The 13,576-nt window shown below is 46.6% G+C and overlaps 2 non-coding genes across 2 annotated transcripts; both read right to left on the reverse strand.

Moving 5' to 3' along the window:
* Positions 1–329: 329 nt before the first annotated feature.
* Positions 330–401, reverse strand: trnam-cau (transfer RNA methionine (anticodon CAU)). The gene has a single exon. It is a non-coding gene; the product is annotated as a tRNA-Met (tRNA).
* Positions 402–12,744: 12,343 nt separating this feature from the next.
* trnam-cau (transfer RNA methionine (anticodon CAU)) lies at positions 12,745–12,816 on the reverse strand. The gene has a single exon. It is a non-coding gene; the product is annotated as a tRNA-Met (tRNA).
* Positions 12,817–13,576: the final 760 nt, after the last annotated feature.

The following is a 13,576-nucleotide window of genomic DNA, read 5'->3' on the forward strand; positions in this document are numbered from 1 at the left end:
ATTGGAGACTTGATGGGAAGCGATTTCAGTCTCAGCGTTTGTTCTGGTGTTTAAGGTGACCGTGCAGTAGAGGGTCAAGAGAAAGTTGTGTGATTTTTAACTTTGTCCACCCCAGTCCAACACCTGCACCTCCTCATCATTAACAGAAAGGAGTATGTGTGTGTGTTTGGGGTGGGGTGGGGTGTGTATGGGGTGGGGATGCAGAAATTGCGGCTACTCTGTGCTAATGGTGGTCGCTGGAAAAAAAAATGGTTGTGGTGCAGGTTGAAGCTTTGATGCAAAGCATGAAGTGAATGTGTGAGTAAGAAGGAATGTTTCCATAAAGTAAATAGCAGAGGATGGTTTCGATCCATCGACCTCTGGGTTATGGGCCCAGCACGCTTCCGCTGCGCCACTCTGCTCCACTCATTAAACACTTGCAGCATACTTTTGCTGAGATAATTATTGTAACGGAAAAAGAAAAAGTTGGAAATGTCATTAATACAGTCCCAGACACGTGCATGGGGAGTTGGGTATGGGAGATGTCAGAGATATTTTCTGCTGAGTTTATATTTTCTTTCTGATGTCAAAGAGCTCGTTCTTCTGCACTGGGGGGACCATGCAAACCATCTTCCAAGCTTCGATCAGATGTTCCTCCTGTGTGGAAAATAAAACCTGTTGTCAATTGTGGACGTGTATCTGCTCCAATCTGGTGGTGAATGTGATTGTGCATCTGTCGAGGTTTGTTACTGTAGCGAGTAACATCTGTTGTGTGTCTCTGTTGGGCAGTTTGGATTCCTTGTGTATTTGTTGATGTCTTGTGTGGGATGTCAGCGTTTTGGTTATCTGCACCTTTTCAGTATATGATTCGGATTGAGTGCGAATGGAAATTATTGAGGTGGCTGGCTTGGTGATTCTTGACACAGACAGACCAACCAGACTGAACATTGTGAGCTCTCATTGCTTTCCTCATAATACAAGAGTGAGCCCCTAACCCTGGAGCTTGTGCAGTAATTGGTGAAGGGATAGCTATCAACAAAGACAAAACAAGTACATGAGTTAAAGCCCAGTGAATTCGTGAATAGATGTAACACCCGACTCCCTCAAACTACAATTTGCTTTCAGACTTTGAGATCAGGATAGAGTGTGAACGCAGTCCTCCCCCCACGACAACAAAGTGTAAGTCTAGTATGGGCAAGTCTCTCACACTCAGGTGTCAGCACACCCAGAGCACAGTGTGGGATTGCCTCATCCTCCAAAAATAGGTTAGGTCACTTACACCTCCCCCCTCACTTCCCTCCAAGGCCCCAAGGGATCCTTCCACATCCGCCACAAATTCACCTGCACCTCCACACACATCATTTACTGCATCCGCTGCATCTGATGTGGCCTCCTCTATATTGGGGAGACAGGCCGTCTACTTGCGGAACGTTTCAGAGAACACCTCTGGGATACCCGGACCAACCAACCCAACCACCCCGTGGCTCAACACTTCAACTCCCCCTCCCACTCCACCAAGGACCTGCAGGTCTCCATCGCCAGACCATAGCAACACGACGGCTGGAGGAAGAGCGCCTCATCTTCCGCCTAGGAACCCTCCAACCACAAGGGATGAACTCAGACTTCTCCAGTTTCCTCATTTCCCCTCCCCCCACCTTGTCTCAGTCCCAACCCTCTAACTCAGCACCGCCTTCCTAACCTGCAATCTTCTTCCTGACCTCTCCGCCCCCACCCCCTCTCCGGCCTATCACTCTCACCTTAACCTCCTTCCACCTATCGGCATTTCCAACGCCCCTCCCCCAAGTCCCTCCTCCCTACCTTTTATCTTAGCCTGCTGGACACACTTTCCTCATTCCTGAAGAAGGGCTCATGCCCGAAACGTCAATTCTCCTGTTCCCTGGATGCTGCCTGACCTGCTGCGCTTTTCCAGCAACACATTTTCAGCTCTGATCTCCAGCATCTGCAGTCCTCACTTTCTCCTAGGTCACTTACAGTATGGAAACAGACCCTTCGGCCCAACAAGTCCATACTGACCTTCCAAAGAGTAACCCACCCAGATCCATTTTCCATACATACCCCTGACTAATGCACCTAACACGATGGGAAACTTAACATGGCCAATTCACCTTTGTGGGAGGAAACCCACACAGCCACAGGGAGAATATACAGCCTCCACACAGACAGTCAGCAGAGGCTGGAATTGAACCCCTATCCCTAGTACTGTGAGGGAGCAGTGCTAACCATTGAGCCACTGTGTCACTCTCAATAACCAGTCAGCACACATGGCAGCAGTGACAATAGACAATAGACAATAGGTGCAGGAGTAGGCCATTCAGCCCTTCGAGCCTGCACCGCCATTCAATATAATCATGGCTGATCATTCCTAATCAGTATCTGTTCCTGCCTTACCTCCATAACCCTTGATTCCACTATCTTTGAGAGCTCTATCCAACTCTTTCTTAAATGAATCCAGAGAGTGGGCCTCCACTGCCCTCTGGGGCAGAGCATTCCACACAGCCACCACTCTCTGGGTGAAGAAGTTTCTCCTGAGCTCTGTCCTAAATGGTCTACCCCGTATTTTTAAGCTGTGTCCTCTGGTTCAGCACTCCCCCATCAGTGGAAATATGTTTCCTACTGCCAGAGTGTCCAATCCTTTCATAATCTTATACATCTCAATCAGATCCCCTCTCAATCTTCGAAACTCAAGGGTATACAAGCCCAGTCGCTTCAGTCTTTCAGTGGGATAACCTTCCTATCACGATCTCTTCCCTGCCATGTCACAATGTTCACTATTCTCACACGCCACCAACTGGCATTACCCACTACTTCTGACAATCATATCATATCCCCCACTTTTACAAATCATGTTCTCAGTCAAGAAATGTGGTGCTGGAAAAGCACAGCAGGTCAGACAGCATCTGTGGAGCAGGAAAGTCAACGTTTCAAGGGTAAGCCCTTCATCAGGAGGGTGGGGGGGGTGGGGGAAATTAAAGTGTTCGGCCAAAGAGGAGTGGAGTTGTTTTGTGCGTGTGTCCCAGAGATGTTCTCTGAAACGTTCCGCAAGTAGGTATCCTGACACCCCAAGATAGAGAAGACCACATCGGGAGTAAAGAATATAATAGATGATATGTACGGAAGCGCAGGTAAATCTCTGATGGATGTGGAACATTCTGGATACATAGCATCATCCTCCGCCATTTCCACCACCTACAGACTCCACCAACAGGGATATATTTCCCTCCCCACCCCTATATGCGTTCCATAAAGACCATTCCCTCTGCAACTCCCTTGTTAGGTCCATGCCCACTACCAACCCACCCACCCCTCCTGACACCTTCCCTTACCACTGCAGGAATTGTAAAACCTGTGCCCACACCTCCCCCCCCACTCACCTCAGTCCAAGGACCCAAAGGAGCCTTCCACTTACAACAGAGATTTACCGGCACTTCCACACACATCATCTATTGTATCCATTGCACCCGATACAGTCTCTTCTACACTGGGTAGCTGAACAGTTCAACACCCCCTCCCACTCCGCAGGTCCTGGGCCTCCTCCACTGCCAACCCCTAACCACCCGACACCTGGAGGAAGAACGCCTCAACTTCTGCCTTGGGACCCTCCAACCACACGGGATCAATGTGGATTTCACCAGTTTCCTCAATTCCCTTCCCCCCACCTTATCGCAGATCCAACCTTCCAACTCGGCACTGCCCTCTTGACCTGTCCTACATGTCCATCTTCCTTCCCATCTATCCAGTCCACCTTCCTCTCCGACCTATCACCTTCATCTACCTATTACATTCTCAACTACCTTCACCCAGACTCACCCCCCTCCCATTTATCTCTCAGCCCCCTTGGGCCACCCCCTCATTCCTGATGAAGAGATTATGCTCAAAATGTCAACTCTCCTGCTCCTTGGATGCTGTCTGACCAGCCATGCTTTTCCAACATCTGCAGTCCTCACTTTCTCCAAATCATACTCACATCCTATTTACACCTTTCTCCAGCCTGTATAAACACATTTCTTCTACACAAAGCATTTTTCTTTTGATAGCATAACTCCAAAACAACAAGAATTTATTGGAACAGTGTCGTGTTCCATATTTGCATATTCTCCTTATAAGGAAACCGCCCACCCTCTCTCTCGCATTGACTCAGAGTGTCCATCCTCAATGAGAATTCTTCATGTGAGATTGGAGGCTACCTTCCTGAATATACTAGACAGGGTGGCCGGGACATTTCCTTCCCCCCAGCCAAATGCCATGCTAACTCTTAGTTATCCTGTAGACAATCAAATGTCACTTTCTGTCCCAGTTTGTGACTGTAGCAACAATTTTGTAGCTGTCAGGCTCTGAGACTCCTTGATGTAAAAAATGGTTTGAAAGCAGCTGATGAGGGTGACACCAAACATATAAAAATACACAAGGCTCTTGTCAAAGCACACTGGAAAATGATGAACAGTTTTCTGTGCCTTATCTCATGAAAGGTATGTTAGCATTGGAGGCAGACCAGGGAAGGTTGATATCAGATATGGAGGATTGCCTTCTGAGGAGGAGTTCAGTGGGTTTGGTCTGAACTCATTGGAAGTTTACAAAAACGAACACCTTAGAAGAGCACCTTATTAAAATTAACAACTCTTAGGGGACTTAGCAGGATAGATGTGCAACATTGATCCTCCTTTTGGACGTATGGGACCAGAGATCATGATCTCAGAATACAAGACCCCACATTTATGTCAGAGATGAAGAGCAATTCTTTGCTCTCAGAGGATAGTAAATCTGGGGAATTCTTAACCACAGATATTTGAAAGGTTGTTAAGTGTGTACTAGGGCTGAGATACACAGATATTTTAGTTATTATGGGAATTAAAATAATAATAAGGGTTTGAGCGAAATAGCAGGAATTTGGATTTCAGGATTATCAGATCTCATTGAATGGCAAAGCTCCTACATCTGATGGTCTCAATACGAAGAGCTTCTGAGTCATCCACCCTTTAAGGCAGTGATTTTGAAATGAATAAACTTGGCCTGTGGGCAGTTGCTTCTGGGAGTTTTACTCTTCTTGAAGGCACGTGCAATTCTGGTCTCCTTCCTATTGGAAGGATGTTGTAAAACTTGAAACGGTTCAGAAAAGATTTACAAGGATGTTGTCAGGGTTGGAGGATTTGAGCTAGAGGGAGAGGCTGAACAGGCTGGGGCTGTTTTCCCTGGAGCGTCAGAGGCTCAGGAGTGACCTCATGTAGGTTTATAAAATCATGAGGGGACATGGATAGGATAAATAGACAAAGTCTTTTCCCTGGGGTGGGATAGTCCAGAACTAGGATGCATAGGTACAGGGTGAAAGTGGATAGATTTAAAAGAGTCCTAAGGGGCAACCTTTTCACACAGAGGGTGGTGTGTGTATGGAATGAGCTGCCAGAGGAAGTGGTGGAGGCTGGTACAATTACAACATTTAAAAGGCATCTGGATGGATATATAAATAGGAAGGGTTTGGAGGGATATGGGCCAGATGCTGGCAGGTGGGTCTCGATTAGGTTGGGATATCTGGTCGGCATGGAGTAGTTGGACCGAAGGGTCTGTTTCTGTGGTATACATCTCTATGAATCGATGACTCCCAGATCTTAGTCATTTTATCTGGATATAACAACTTACCAGACTTACCCGCTTGCTGTCACCCAAGTCCTCCGTGACGGAGGACAGGAATATCTGCGAGTGTGTGGGCTTTGTGTCATAGTCTCGCAGGAAAGGATTGGCTGACAACTGACAAGAAATAAAGACGTAAACTGCATTCAGAGAATGGACTTTCTACTGAAGATATTGGAAGCATTAACACTTCCATGGGATTTATACATCATTGGTAAGACCAGCATTTGTTTCCCATTGCCTAATTGCCCGGAATTGATTGGTCTGCTTGACCTTTTTAGAGGTCAATCAAGAGCTACAGTGCTGTTGATCTGAAGTCACATGGGCACCACGACATGATGTCAAATCTCCTTCCCCGAAGGCCACGATTGAATCAGTTGAGTATTTACAGCAATTTATTATAGACTCCGCTTTCAGAATTCGTTAATTGAATTTAGAAATCTCCTGATGGAATTTGAACCCATTGCCCAGGGGATTCATATCTGAATTGCCAGCCTCGTGGTCATCATACAGTCACAGAGTCATAGAGATGTACAACGCAGAAACAGACCCTTCAATCCAACCCGTCCAGGAGTGGACCCAGCACCGATCATTGTGGCACTCCACTGGTCACAGGCCTCCAGTCTGAAAAACAGCCCTCCAGTACCACCCTCTTGTCTTCTACCTTTGAACCAGCTCTGTATCCAAATGGCTAGTTCTCCCTGTATTCAATGAGATCTAACCTTGCTAATCAGTGTCCTGTGAGGAAATTTGTCGAATGCCTTACTGAAGTCCATATAGGTCACGTCCACCGCTCTGCCCTCATCAATCCTCTTTGTTACTTCAAAAAACACAATCAAGTGTGTGAGACATGATTTCCCACGCACAAAGCCATGCTGACTGTCTCTAATCAGTCCTTGCCTTTCCAAATACATGTACATCCTGTCCCTCAGGATTCCCTCCAACAACTTGCCCACCACCAATGTCAGGCTCACTGGTCTATAGTTCCCTGACTCGTCCTTACCACCCTTCTTAAATAGTGGCACCACATTAGCCAACCTCCAATCTTTCAGCATCTTACCTGTGACTATTGATGATACAAATATCTCAGCAAGGGCCCAGCAATCACTTCCCTAGCTTCCCACAGAGTTCTAGGGTACACCTGATCAGGTCCTAGGGATTTATCCACTTTTATGCATTTCAAGACATTCAACACCTCCTCCTCTGTAATATGGACATTTTTCAAGATGTCACCCCCTATTTCCCTACATTCCAAATCTTTAATGTCCTTCTGCATAGGAAATTCTGACGCTAAATACTCCAGTTAGTATCACCCCCATCTTCTGCGGCTCCACACATAGGCTGCCTTGCTGATCTTTGAGGGGCCCCATTCTCTTTCTGGTTACCCTTGTTCCTTAGTGTATTTATAAAAATCCTTTGAATTCTCCATAACCCTATTTGCCAACATTACTTCATGTCCCATTTTTGCCCTCCTGATTTCCCTTTTAAGTATTTTCCTACTGCCTTTATACTCTTCTAAGGATTCACTCGATCTCTCCTGTCTATACCTGACATACGCTTCCTTCTTTTTCTTAACAAAAACCACAATTTCTCTCATCATCCAACATTCCCGACACCTCCTAGCCTTTCCCATCATTTCATTGACTTTACGTGGAGCAAAACCCTGCCTTTGTTGATATTCTTTGTATTTGCTTTCACCGACTGTGAATAAAAATCATTTTGCATTTCTCCAATTACTGACTGTATGTGATTGCTCCCCCCAATAAGCAATGGCATGATACAGATGTACAGCAAGGAAACAGACCCTTTGGTCCAACTGATCCATGCTGACCAGATATTCTCAATTAATCTAGTCCCATTTGTCAGCCTTTGGCCAATATCCATCTAAACCCTTCCTATTCATATACATCCAGATGCCTAAATGTTGTACCAGCCTCCAATACCTCCTTCCAACTATCAACCGGATTTATTCCTCCTATCGACATACCAGGTCATATCTTCCACCTGTATTCACCTATCACTACCTCACCACTCCGCCCCCCCCCCCCCCCCCCCCCCACCCATATCCTTCCTCCCACTTCTCTTTATCTGTAGCACCCCCTACACCCCAGTCCTGAAGAAGGGTTACATCCAAAACGTTGATTTCTCCACCTCCTGACGCCGCCTGCCTTGCTGTGTTCTCCCAGCCTCCTGCCTGTCCCTCCCGATGCTGCCTGCCTTGCTATGTTCCCCCAGCCTCCTGCCTGTCACTCCTGATACTTCCTGCCTTGCTGTGTTCTCCCATCCTCCTGCCTGTCCCGCCTGATGCTGCCTGCCTTGCTGTGTTCCCCCAGCCTCCTGCCTGTCCTGCCTGATGCTGCCTGCCTTGCTGTGTTCCTCCAGCCTCCTGCCTGTCCCGCCTGATGCTGCCTGCCTTGCTGTGTTCCCCCAGCCTCCTGCCTCACTCCTGATACTTCCTGCCTTGCTGTGTTCTCCCATCCTCCTGCCTGTCCCTCCTGATGCTGCCTGCCTTGTTGTGTTCTCCCAGCCTCCTGCCTGTCCTGCCTGATGCTGCCTGCCTTGCTGTGTTCTCCCAGCCTCGCTGTGTTCTCCCAGCCTCCTGCCTGTCCCTCCTGATACTTCCTGCCTTGCTGTGTTCTCCCATCCTCCTGCCTGTCCCTCCTGATGCTGCCTGCCTTGCTGTGTTCCCCCAGCCTCCTGCCTGTCCCGCCTGATGCTGCCTGCCTTGCTGTGTTCCCCCAGCCTCCTGCCTGTCCCGCCTGATGCTGCCTGCCTTGCTGTGTTCCCCCAGCCTCCTGCCTGTCCCTCCTGATGCTGCCTGCCTTGCTGTGTTCCCCCAGCCTCCTGCTGGTCTACTTTGGATTCCACCATCTGCAGTTTTTTCCGTCTCCAACACTTCGTCTGGCAGCTCAATCCACAGATGCACCAACCTCTGCGTGAAAAATAGCCCCTTAGATTGACTTTGAAACTGCCTTCTCAGACGGCCTAGCAAGTCACCCAGTTCAAGGCAAGCTACAGAAGAGCAGCAGCCTTACCAATGTGCCCACTTACCAGATAAGGATACAGGAAAAAAGCCCTGAGGCAGAGGCTGGGGTTGTTAGAGGAACAAAATGTATTGAGCTAGCGATTACACTCTCAGAGGTAAGAATCTTTGTCTCTTACATTTCCTTCAGTGTACTGACAGCAGCATTGGAAACTGATGTGTATATTTGTGCTGGGGCCCATTGCCTCCCAGAAAGGCACTAACAATTTTTTCATTATGACCGTTAAAGAGTCAATGCCCGAAACCCCAAAGTCAAGGCAGAGTCGCCCCAACTGCTTCTAGACTTTGGAGATGCAGCCACAGACGTGTACACCCCTATTGGTGGCAAGAGCATCACCACCAGAATGCTCATCTGTGATTCTTAAGAAGAACTGTGTCTGGAAGTGCATCAATGTGACAGTCGATAAATTATGGAAGTGGAAAAACACAGCAGGTCAGGCAGTATCTGAGAAGCAGGCAAGTCGACATCTTGGGTTAGGACCCTTCTTTGGGAATGAAGAAGGGGGAAGGGAGCTCAGAAGTAAATAGGAGAGAGGGTGGAGCTGGGGGAAAGGTAAGTGGGATGCTGATAGGTGAACGTGGATAGTGGGTTATCATGATTGGTCAGTGGGAAGGGTGGAGCAAATAGATGAAAAGGGAAATGAATAGATTCAGTCAGGGCAGGGAGGAGAGGGTGGGCTGGACATGGGGTGAGGTTGGGGGTGGGCAGGTGAAGGTGACAGCACCAAGTGCAGTATTTATATTACTTTCCTCTGTTCCTTCACTGCATGACACCGATCCCTCCTTGATTTTTCCGGCAGATGCAGTTATATGGGATCAAAATCCCAGAGTGACTCTGGGATTCAGCCAGATCATTGACTATTTATGAAGGGCCCAGCTAATAGCATGTGGGGCGTCAGAGCACTCTGGGAGAGGTCGTTGTGGTAGATCATGTCCACAGTTTGTCAGTTGTGGGAGGTACGACGAAGCCTGTGCTTTCACCATCAAATGCAACTGTTGTACAAGGTATGGATGAAGACACATCAGGATGATCAGTGCTCTGTATCTCTGCCTCGTGCTTGTTATAGGATGTCCATTTTGTACTCTGCCCAAATCTCGGTTACATTGTGTGCTTAAAGTTTTTGTTTTTTCCATCCATCAGCTTGCTTCACCTCCACACCCAAGCTGTTGGAGCACAGGTATAGTCATGGAATGTCCTTTTCAAACAAAATGACAGTTCTTTTGGGAAAAGCAACATTGGCCAACCGAGCAGCATGCTGGGAAAACTGACCAACAGAATGGCATGCTGGGAATTGGATCAGGCCAGACAGACAGATATGCAAACCAGTATTACCTTGATTGATTATATTGAATAGGTGTTAATGAGGCAGCAGAACTGAGATATCAAGCCAGGAAGCTTGCAGTATTCGCAGTCAATCTGGATAAAGCCAGACAGATATTCAAGCCATTCACCTCAATCGACTATTGAAGTCCTTTCCCCAGGGCAGGGGAGTCCAAAATTAGAGGGCGTAAGTTTAAGGGAAGAGGGGAAAGATTTATAAAAGGCTTTAAGGGGCAATTTGTTCACACAGAGGGTGGTAAGTGTATGGAATGAGCTGCGAGAGGAAGTGGTGGAGGCTGGTACAATTACAGCAGTTAAAAGGCATCTTGATGGGTATATGAATAGGAAGGGTTTAGAGGGATATGGGCCACATGCTAGAAAATGTGACTAGATTTATTGAGGATGTCTGGTTAGCATGAACAACTTGGACCGAAGGGTCTGTTTCCATGTTTGACATCTCTATGACTATTTCTACTGGTTTCCCTCTCTCCACGCTCATTGAGACTTCCTAAAAATAAACTATAATAAATTAGTCAGACACTAATTCCTTTTCATGAAGCCATACTGAATCTGTTTGATTAAATTATGATTTTCCAAATGTTCGCTGTTACTTCCTTCATAATTGATTCTAATACGTATCCAACAACAGATGTTAGGATCATCAGCCAATAGTGCTCACGTTTTGCCTCCTTCCATTTTTGACTAGACATGTCACATTGGCAATTTTCCAAGCATCTGATACTCCAGAATCCAAGGATCTTTGGAAAATTACAGCCAATGTGTCCACTGTCTTTGTTACTGGGATGGAAGTCAGCAAGGGTAGGGGGCTTGTAGGTCATTTTGTGCTTCGTCAATGCGAATCTCTCAGATGCAATTGATGAATTGGGGATGCTGTTTCTCCAGCGCACCTTTTCAGAGGTGTTGGCTGTAAGGTGACCACAGCGCTAACACTTTAAGCGCTGTTTCTAAAGCGCAATTTTTCTATAACAAGGGGTTGCACAAGGACACAACCACCATGTTATAGAAGAAGGTTAAAAACCACACAACACCAGGTTACAGTCCAACAGGTTTAATTGGAAGCACTAGCTTTCGGAGCGACGCTCCTTCATCAGGTGATTGTGTCGCTCCGAAAGCTAGTGCTTCCAATTAAACCTGTTGGACTATAACCTGGTGTTGTGTGATTTTTAACTTTGTCCACCCCAGTCCAACACTGGCATCTCCAAATCATGACTGTTATAGAAGAACTAACTGTATGTGCCTGTCCCCAATTTAGTTTATCTCTGGTAACGGTGCTGCTATTTAATTCCTCACCTGTAGTCTTCAGTATTAGTGGGATGTTTGACATATCTTTAGCAAAGATTGATGAAAAATATTGTTTAACTTGTCTGCCATTTCCACTTTCCTCATAACCATCTCCCCGATTCATTTCCGAAGGAGCTTTGACATCCCTTTTATATATTTAAAGAAGCTCTTAAGTCAGTTTTATATTCCTCACGAGTTTGCCCTTGTAGTTCTCTTTCTCCCTGTTTATTACCTTTTCAGTCCACCTTTGCTGGATTCTGAACTAATCTCAATTTTTGGGGCTCAGTGTCACATAGTGAAGGAACCGAGGAAAATAAGGTTAATTTCCTGCCAATATTGATGTAAACACTGCAGACAGTGCTGTCACATTGATGTACACCCATATACAGTTGTTCTTTAAAGCCACAAATGAGCTCTCAGGGTAATGTCCTTGCCGCCAATAGGGATGCACAGTAGATCGCTGACTGCTTCGTTAAAGTCTGGAAGTAACTGGGGAGACTCTGCCTAGAAGTTGATGGGGCTTCAGGCACTGACTCTTTAATTGCAATGATGGAAAATTGTTACTGCTGTTCTGGGGGTCCACGGCACCAGCACAAAAATAATGCGTCAGTTCCCTGTGTGCTCAGTGCTGCTGTCAGTACACAGAACGGGATCTAAGAGACAAAGGTTCGAGCCTCTGAGAATGCAATCGCCAGCTCCCTGTTTTGTTTTATTGGCTTGGTTTATGGTTCGGGTTTAACTATCGAAATGATAATTGCTTTATTTTCTCACATTAGCAAATAAGTGAGTGGATGATGTGGCTTGTTTTCCCGCAGCTCTTCAGCTGTGCACCATCTAAGCCCAGGGATTGCATTTCTAGGCTCCGTTTTGTGAAAAGTGAGCAGCATTTGTCATGAATAAAAACCGACAGAACTGCGGATGCAGTAAATCAGAACTGAGGAAGCTGAGCTTTTCCAGCAATTTCAGTCTCAGCGCTTGTTCTGGTGTGACTGTGGGGAAGGTGGCCCTCTGGAAGTGACCGTGCAGGACAGGGTTGATAGGAAGGAGAGGGGGGGGGGGGTTACAGCAATTAGGGATAATCTCTGTTAGTGGAAGTTGCTGGAAAAAAAAACCACATTATTGTGGTGCAGATTGGAGACTTGATGGGAAGCGATTTCAGTCTCAGCGTTTGTTCTGGTGTTTAAGGTGACCGTGCAGTAGAGGGTCAAGAGAAAGTTGTGTGATTTTTAACTTTGTCCACCCCAGTCCAACACCTGCACCTCCTCATCATTAACAGAAAGGAGTATGTGTGTGTGTGTTTGGGGTGGGGTGTGTATGGGGTGGGGATGCAGAAATTGCGGCTACTCTGTGCTAATGGTGGTCGCTGAAAAAAAAAATGGTTGTGGTGCAGGTTGAAGCTTTGATGCAAAGCATGAAGTGAATGTGTGAGTAAGAAGGAATGTTTCCATAAAGTAAATAGCAGAGGATGGTTTCGATCCATCGACCTCTGGGTTATGGGCCCAGCACGCTTCCGCTGCGCCACTCTGCTCCACTTGTTAGACACTTGCAGCATACTTTTGCTGAGATAATTATTGTAACGGAAAAAGAAAAAGTTGGAAATGTCATTAATACAGTCCCAGACACGTGCATGGGGAGTTGGGTATGGGAGATGTCAGAGATATTTTCTGCTGAGTTTATATTTTCTTCCTGATGTCAAAGAGCTCGTTCTTCTGCACTGGAGGGACCATGCAAACCATCTTCCAAGCTTCGATCAGATGTTCCTCCTGTGTGGAAAATAAAACCTGTTGTCAATTGTGGACGTGTATCTGCTCCAATCTGGTGGTGAATGTGATTGTGCATCTGTCGAGGTTTCTTACTGTAGCGAGTAACATCTGTTGTGTGTCTCTGTTGGGCAGTTTGGATTCCTTGTGTATTTGTTGATGTCTTGTGTGGGATGTCAGCGTTTTGGTTATCTGCACCTTTTCAGTATATGATTCGGATTGAGTGCGAATGGAAATTATTGAGGTGGCTGGCTTGGTGATTCTTGACACAGACAGACCAACCCGACTGAACATTGTGAGCTCTCATTGCTTTCCTCATAATACAAGAGTGAGCCCCTAACCCTGGAGCTTGTGCAGTAATTGGTGAAGGAGTAGCTATCAACAAAGACAAAACAAGGACATGAGTTAAAGCCCAGTGAATTCGTGAATAGATATAACACCCGACTCCCTCAAACTACAATTTGCTTTCAGACTTTGAGATCAGGATAGAGTGTGAACGCAGTCCTCCCCCCACGACAACAAAGTGTA

Source organism: Chiloscyllium plagiosum, unplaced genomic scaffold (assembly GCF_037043375.1).
Source record: "Chiloscyllium plagiosum isolate Xiang-an unplaced genomic scaffold, Cpla_swu_hap1 HiC_scaffold_33, whole genome shotgun sequence".
In the NCBI taxonomy this organism is placed as follows: domain Eukaryota; kingdom Metazoa; phylum Chordata; class Chondrichthyes; order Orectolobiformes; family Hemiscylliidae; genus Chiloscyllium; species Chiloscyllium plagiosum.